The sequence below is a fragment of the Mixophyes fleayi genome, chromosome 12, assembly GCF_038048845.1.
Source record: "Mixophyes fleayi isolate aMixFle1 chromosome 12, aMixFle1.hap1, whole genome shotgun sequence".
NCBI classification, from domain to species: Eukaryota; Metazoa; Chordata; class Amphibia; order Anura; family Limnodynastidae; genus Mixophyes; species Mixophyes fleayi.
This window is the reverse complement of record NC_134413.1, coordinates 59,995,915-60,004,276: the sequence shown is the minus strand read 5'-3', so window position 1 is coordinate 60,004,276 and position 8,362 is coordinate 59,995,915. Positions and strand designations below refer to the sequence as shown.

The 8,362-nt window shown below is 39.6% G+C and overlaps 1 long non-coding RNA gene across 1 annotated transcript; it reads left to right on the top strand.

Annotated features, from left to right (window-relative positions):
- The first annotated feature begins 5,168 nt into the window (after window positions 1-5,168).
- LOC142109430 (uncharacterized) lies at window positions 5,169-6,769 on the top strand. Its single transcript, XR_012680371.1, has 3 exons — window positions 5,169-5,232; window positions 5,548-5,661; window positions 6,690-6,769. It is a non-coding gene; the product is annotated as an uncharacterized LOC142109430 (long non-coding RNA).
- Window positions 6,770-8,362: the final 1,593 nt, after the last annotated feature.

The window sequence follows — 8,362 nt, the reverse complement described above, 5'->3', positions numbered from 1 at the left end:
CCAAAGCTGCATTCTGCTCTGGCTCAACCTTCTGAGCTAAACAATCATCCTCAGTCTTTAGGACATCAGACACTTGATTATTCACTGCATCAACCGGACCTTTTTCTTTTTCTAAATTAGTATTTCCATATACTGCCTTTTCCTCAGGTGCAGGCAGGGCAACTTTATCTTCCTCCCTAATTTCTTCTTTACTCCTGGGATGCCCCGGAACATGCAATTCTGGCTTGTCACCTTGCTGCTCCTGGTGGATTTCCATGTATTGTTCTTTGACAACCGCCAAGAGCTTCTCCTGCTGGTCTAGCAAACGCTTTTGCTGCACTGGCTGCTCCTTGATGACTTGCAACAAGATTGCATGGTCCAGCAACTCTACTTTCCCAGCTTCTTCTTGGGCCTCTACTGCCTTGAGCTCTGCAACTTGCACTTCACGCGGCTCTATTTCTTTGTCAGCAGGTGCTTGCTCTTTCTTCTCATCTTTCTTAAGAAACTTCTTTTCCGCCAGCAACGTTTCTCTTTTCTTGCCGAATTTGGAGTAAGATTGTTGCAACAGTAACATATTTGCTTCAAGCTTCTGTTTTTTAGCTTGAAGTTGCGTTATTTCACCGTCCACTTTGTCGCTCTGATAATTGTCATGTGCCTTTATATGCTCTTGCTTCATCTGTTCTTTGAATTTCTGCAGCCCTGACACTTTCTCCTCATGTTCCTTTCGCGTCACATAGTCTGAACACATCTGTTCTCTCAAGTCCTGCAACTCTGATTTTTTTTAGCCATCTCCCTGCCTAACCGAGCTTGCAGGGCTGCTTGCTTAGTAACCTCTCTCTGCAGCTCTGCCTGTATCTTAGTCAGGTCTTTTGTCTCACGCTCCAGTTGCTTCCTGGTCATGGCTAGCGCAGCTTTAGCTTTCTCCAACTCTGTGGTCAGTGCGGCAGAGGCTTGCAGCTGTATTGTCAGCGGTATGTGGTTTTCCCGCAGACTTGCAATTTATGAGAGGAGAGAGCTTACACTTTTTGCCTCCTATTCACCTTTCTGTGACAAATCTGACAACTGTTTCTCCAGTTGTATGATTCTTAAATGCATATCCTTCACATCTTTCTTATGCCCCTGGCAAAAAGTGAAGGATGCTTGGAGAAGCATCATACCCTCCTTTAGTGTCTTTTTCTCGACCAGTAACTTGCCCTGCTCCAGCTCAGCCTTCTTGTGATTCTGCTCTGACTCTGCTAGTTTTTGGCTTAGTTGAGCAATGGTCTCCTCAATGGCTTGAAGTCGTCTGTTGGACCCTTCATTGGCTAACTTCTGTAGCCTGTTAGTTTCCCGCTGGGCTGCAAAAGCTGCCTGCTGTACCCTGGTAGCTTCCTGCTGAACTGCACTAGCTTCCTGCTGAGCTGCAGTAATTACCCTGTTAGTTTCGTGCTGTATCAGAGAAGATTGTACCAACGCTTCTAGGCCTAGGTTTTGTTGCCTCAGGGACTCCTCAACTTTTAACTGTTGTTGATTTGTGGCGGATTGCTGGGCTATAGCAGCTTGTAGAAAATCTTTAAGCATGTCCTCCTTTTCAGGGCACTGCATTACAGCCTTTTCCGAGAGTTCAAACAAATGTGCATCTAGCCCTTTATCAGACATAACTCTTGTAACAGTGGTTGCCTAAGGGGTGTCTGCTGAGCTGTAACAGTTTGTAGTAAGTCTTTATCAGAAACATCCTCCTCTTGTAACCTAGCACAACGATAAGGGTCATAATCTACCGCTAAACAAACATACTCCAAGTTCTGATTTTTGTCTCTTTCCATATCAACAGTTTGACACACCTGTGTGCACTCTTTTTGGGTTGAGACAGTAGGCTTCTGCTTTTTCTTGCCCATTGTAGCTTGAGAAGCAGCCAATTTTATCTTTATGCGAGCAAAGCACTTCCTTTACAGAAGGAGAACCTCACTTGACTTAAAAGCTGTGGAACTACAACACCCAGCATATATCACGAAGTTTTCCTTTGCAGAGCAAAAGTTTTTCCTTTTTCTCCTTTAACTTCTGCTCAATGGTTTTGCAAACACATTTGCACACTTCTGTTGTTTCGACACAGAAAACATTCACTTTATACTGAAAAGATTTTCAATAAATTTCTCCTTTTAAGGTCTCTTGCTCTTGGTTTATGCACAGAAGCAGGCCACACCCAATTTGTGCTTTGCAGACACACACTAATACTTGGTGGGGGGTTTTTCAGTCTTAATGAACACACCTGCTTTCCATCAATTAACACAACTTAGTCTTTACATTGCAGAAAACATTTTTGTTTGTGCCAATAATGTGCTCATTTTTCTGAAACTTCTTGCTGCTTTTTTTTTGTGAAAGCCCCTTGGACATTGGGATAAACCACATCAACTGTAATGCAATAGTTGCACCTATCCATCTCTGTACACATGGAGAATGACTTCATAAACAAATTTGTATTGACTCTGCTTTAGAGCAATTAACAAACACAGTCCATGAAACACTTGATTCCTTTGCCTCTCACTGATCTTTGCATACACTTCTGTTTTCCCAACACATATGGCCAGTTTTTACAGACAACTTTTAACTCTTCTCAACTCATCATATATGGCATTTCACAGTAGGGTTTATTACTCACATCCACATGGTTCTCTGGATCCACTGTTACTGTGCATAGACATTCATGTATTTCTCAACGGTGTTTGTCCCCTTTAAACTTTCCAAGCACACACAGGGCTGGTTTCTGTAAGTATCTCCAAGACTGCTGCTATTCTTGATCTGCGCAGATCTTTGCAAGCCAATTCTCCACCATATGTAGTATAATCAGGGGAACAGGTATCATCTTCTGGGTGAAGAGCAGCAGTAAGACACACGAGTCTAGGAGTTTCTGAATTACAGTCACTGCCAGTTTATTCACTAGCTTGAAAACAGGAACAAAACACAAATAAAATCCTAGCCGTCTGGCTTCTAGCTAATACATTTATGGAGGCCCTCTCTCATGTGTAGGACCTTATGACCCACACACACGCCAAACCATATGTAACTGTTGCTCCCTGCAACAGGGTTTCTCGGGAGGCACTCACCTCTCCCGTGTCTGAGACACTGGCTGCATATTCCAGCTGCCTTATTACAAGCACCTCACAGGTGCATCCCTTGATCAGTCTGTTAGAGACTGATAGAACAGAAGACCCGGACTGGGCCTTATGTATACAATGCTGGAAGCCTGGGACACATGCCTCTGTATCTAGGCTCCTTCCAGTGACTCTGTCAAAATATATATATATATATATATATATATATATATATATATATATATATATTTATTTATTACAAAGGTTCCATTAGTACGTTTGTGTAAAATAAGCCTCTTTTTCCTTACAGACACCTTTGTAATAAATGGCACTGTCAAGTGTAAGATGTTTGCTGATATTTTGGCCCTTTGGGTTCAATCCGGGACTGCCGGAATGCCGGAATTAGTTAGCTTAATATAGCGCCCTCTGCTGCTTGCTGGGTCTTCAGTAAAGATGCCTGTCTTTTATAGGCCTGTAGACTGCATTTTCGTATGCTACACTCCATTCCTGGTGCCGGAATGTAGTGCTGAGTGCATTCCACTCCCGGAATGGAGTGCTGAGTGCATGGTCAAAAGTATTAGCTTTTTAAAATCTAGCACTAACATTTAACTTTGCGGTAAAGATTTATTGTAAAACTCTTTCGAATCACAACAACCACCATTATATTTATTCTCAATGTAAAATGGCTGATGTGACAGTTGTTGATGGTGCGTTTGCAATAAAAACCACTAGTAATAGACATATAAGAATTTTCTATTAAATTTCTGCTGGATTTATGCTATTTTAACCAAAGCGTACTATTACCCCAGGAACACTTTTAACATCAACATGGCAAGGATATTAATGATCCCTCAGAGACAAGAGCATTGGCGAGGAGTGAAACTCAGGTTTGCACGGTTGCAAGGTGGATTGGCTTACTGCTACGCCATTGTACAAGTGGTGAAAACAAGATGACAAGGAAATAGAATACAAATAAAAGGTGAGCAGTTGGTTTCCTTAAAACATTGTTAAAAAGGTCATACTTAGAAATATTATACACAGAAAGAATTGGTACATGCAGAGTAAAAAATGTCTGCATATTGAAATGTATCCATGTATATTAATACAAACCAAAAGTATAATAATATTGCTAGCACTTCAAATTATTGTTTTTTTTCCTTAGGTTATTTTGGACACTTAGGTTTTTTTAACATTTTTCAGTAGCTATTTCCTATGTCTTTGCAATCAAGTCATTTGGAACAACAGCTTTTCTGTATTGTAGCTGACCACACTGTTCAAAATGCCATATAGCCATATTACACACCAAAACATGTACTAAAGCACTCTTAGATAAGTGACAGATTGGAATACATCCACTGAAACATGAAAATTTACAAAGTTAAGCCAGATACAGGCATCATTCGAGGTTCAAACTCATTGCCTTGTCCTTGGCAGCTCATTTCTTTAACCACTAAGGTATACTTCAGATTGAAACACCCAGACCAAACAGCACATGAACTATTTGCCCACAAAAATTTCCCTAAACATAATTAATTAAACACTTGAACACACCTTCTTAGTAACAGACAGAAAGGATCATGTTTGGTGGTTTCAAAATCAATAAAGCAATGTCTAGTCTAATGCATATCAGATGATTTCACAATAGGAAATAAACACAAACTTGGTTTAATCAGTATAAAATGAAAAGAGAGTTATTCATAACCACCGTTGCATAGACCCAGCATCAGAACGCGTCAGCTGATACTTGGCCTATACACCTGCATATACTTCTCTCATTACAATCCCCTATAAAATACACCCTCATGCACACTAGAAGTTGGTTAAAACTCAATAGATAGTACTGTGTTTTGCTGCTGGTGATTTCATTAGTTGCTTTTTATTTGTATTGAGTTATATTTAAAGTTAATGTGTTATAGGCACTTTAAAAGTTTGTAACATGTTTTATGTTACACACTTACAGTGCATCTCTTTTCAGGAGTAATGTGCATTTTAATGTGTGTAATTTGTCTATTGAATTGTAACCATTTTTTGGGGTGTGCTGTTGTGAAGCTTTCAATCTTATACCTATTATTTAAAATCTTATGTGGTTTTGTGAAATTGCCATGGTGCATGTTTATCCAACAGATCACCAGCCCTCAGGAAATTGTGGAGCCTAAACAACTCACATTCAACATTGATTTGCAAGGTAAAAAAACAATCAAATATGGTTTAGGTGACACTTTGGGTAATATCTGTCATTCCCTACAAACTATTGGATTGTGATGAATGTAGAGGCCTGTTTCATTTATAAAAACATATACAAATGTTGGGATGGAATCAAAAGTGTACCTTTGATTTCTGCTAAATAGAAATGCTGCAGGAAGGCCTGTCTCTGGACCTGGTGAGCTTATCAGATGTGCCTTTTATAGTTCTAGCAGTTTGAACAATAATGATGAAGATTGTTTGGTAGAGTTTGCTGTGATTTTGGCCTAACTAAAGGCTTTCCTTTACGTACTAACAGGCCTTAGCTGGTACATGTCTGGCTCAGCTGAAAAGAATCATTAATCAAGGTGGATTGCAAATGTCCATTTCATGCTGCAGGAAACACACATGGATGTTTAGCCTTTTGCAGCTTGTAAGTATCTTATTATGTGATTCCTTTTATGTCATTTGTGGACTTGTGTTACAGTTAAGATAACATATTGTATATTTGAATGCTTGAAAGTACAGGTGTGTACAAAGAACACCGGCAACTAATTTGTACCTTTTTAAATTGGCCCAAGGTTGTCTGCTTTTTATCTAATATTTGAAACCAAAAGAAGACAGGCATTATGGGTTCCTGCATGAGCAGCCTTGCAACACTTCTAAGCAATGTGAGGAAACCAACATGCATGTCTTTGGAAATTTTCTGTTTACAAAGGAGTTGTTATAGTAGTTTTATTTGTTTCCTTTGCTTACTGTAATTGTGTTTCCAAAAAATATTATTTAGAATATTTTGGAGAAACTCATTCAATTGTAACTCTCTGCTGCTTTGGACACTGAATAACACCCTATACATCCTTCACTCCATTGTCCATCTAGACACAGGTCTTTTCTGGGTCACTTGCTACCTACATAACTGCTCGTGTACTATAGGCACCTGTGGCAAATTCTTCCTTCCAATATCACTCTCTATTGAGGTCTGACAAGAATTATTTTGTGTACATATGTTATAGTTTAATATGGAACACCAGATGTCACAAAGTTTGGGAGGATGTGCCCATGGGGAATGCAGTGGAAGAATGAAAGTAACTATAGTGTTTGGAATAATATGTAAGAGAAAAGTGTTGGTGCTGCATGAAATTTTAGTGTCACAAAAACAGTACATTTGTGAGACTCATTTGGTGCTCTGGCTTGTGGACAATAGGCAATTTGCACATTTTGTAACTTTATTTTGTGGGGGGACTTTCAAGGCACAAATGACAAACACACAGCTAAATCAAGCTATATGGAGAAACTGACTAAGCAGTATTCGAGAGTAATGTGGTGAACCCTACAAGACACTTTCCAGGTTACATTACAGGGGACACCTTCATGTGCACCAAGGCATATACTAAGTACATTCTTTAAAGTTGTATGTGAGCTAATCTAGCTGAAGTAATTTTTTGTTTTTACATTCAACAGGCCAAGCTGGTGTGCCTTTTGGAGTTCAGCAATTCGTGTGTCACTACACGTTGAAGTATTTCTTCAATGCTCCTAGGCTGCTTATGTTTCTTGAACAGATTGTCTATGCTTGATGCAAGTAACTTTTGCACACAGACCACTGTCTTATTTGCTATGTATTCTGATTCAACTATAGAATCATGTTTGTGAACAATAAATTTTACTATGCAATAGTGTCATCAAACAGTCCCAATCAAGTATCTGCTGATTACTACACTGCTGTTCTTTGTATTGTCATACACAAGAATCCATACATAGTCCTTTGGGGCACGTTTAGGCACATGTCTACTTGTCCAATATATTGATGGCATGTTTGGTTTTTGGGGCCTTAGCCACATACTGGCCCTCCAGTAAATTCACACTATATGTAGTGGTTTATACCTTTAATATTAGAAATATTTGTATTTAGTATAGTCTCTTTGGTTGTGGCACGTGTTAGCATGTGGTATTGTGCACATTGAACATGGTCTGTGAACATATAGTGATTTGCAAAACACCTCTGTTAAAGTGTGTTTCTTAAATGTTGATGGCATTGGCCACAACACTACCTAGGCTAGGACCTGTTGAAGCCAACAGGGCCAAAATACACTTAAGACTCAAACGCAACTATGTTTGGAATTGTGGCCACATACAAATGCTACACACAAAGTCCACATATTCAAGGCCAAGGTATTTGTGTCAGATTCAAGTTCAGCATCTGTTGGAGTTGGTCTCCACATAATTTTGACATTCCCTATTAGACAGCACTGTTGGGCGACTTCAAACGCTATTTGTCATATGTTACAAATGTGAAGGGTAGTGAAATGTGTGTGAAAAACACAGGTGGTTAGCGTGCACACACCTGTCATATTGTGTATCTAGTGGCCTTCAAATTCTGTGGGACAAGTATTTTGGATGTGAACTCAAATGTTCATATTGGATTGGGGTGTAGGAATTAGTTCATTAATTTGCACCAGTATTCACATTGCTAATGGGGCTTGATGAAAACTAACCTTAGCCTTAAAACACAATCATGTTGTGTATATCTGCAAGTGGTGTGTGTGAGTAATTCATATGTTGGGCCTATTTTGTGTAGAGTAAGACCAATGCCTGCTTGAACATGTGTCTACATGTAAGGTAGCTCAAATACTTTCAAAGTGTGACACATAATAGCACTCTGAGCCCCCCATTTCATTCTCCTCACGTAGCATAGTGACCATCCTACAGAATGGCAAGCTGTAAGTACTGAACACTGGCACACAATCTGTAGTGAGATTGAAAACCCCACCCCAAACATAGTGGTTGACACAAAGGTGTGTTTAGAATTATATTCAATCAATAAGCAGAGTTTGGTGTGGCTAATAGGCTAGGAATATGCCATGTCTGCATAGTCATCCTGAGACCAACAGGCACTGTGGTTTTTAAAGGAAAGCACTAACAAGAGGGCTAATGGTAACTGTGCAGAACCATGACACAACATGATGTAGAGTCCAAAAATTGCATGCACCAAATCAAAAACAGATATTCCCATCCACATGACAGGTAGGCAAAGCACTCCCCAAACATTTGTACATTTCTACTTTGAAAAGCCATTACCCTACTACAAATGTATACTCCATTGCAAACACCTTCTGATGACAGCATCAAATCCAAGT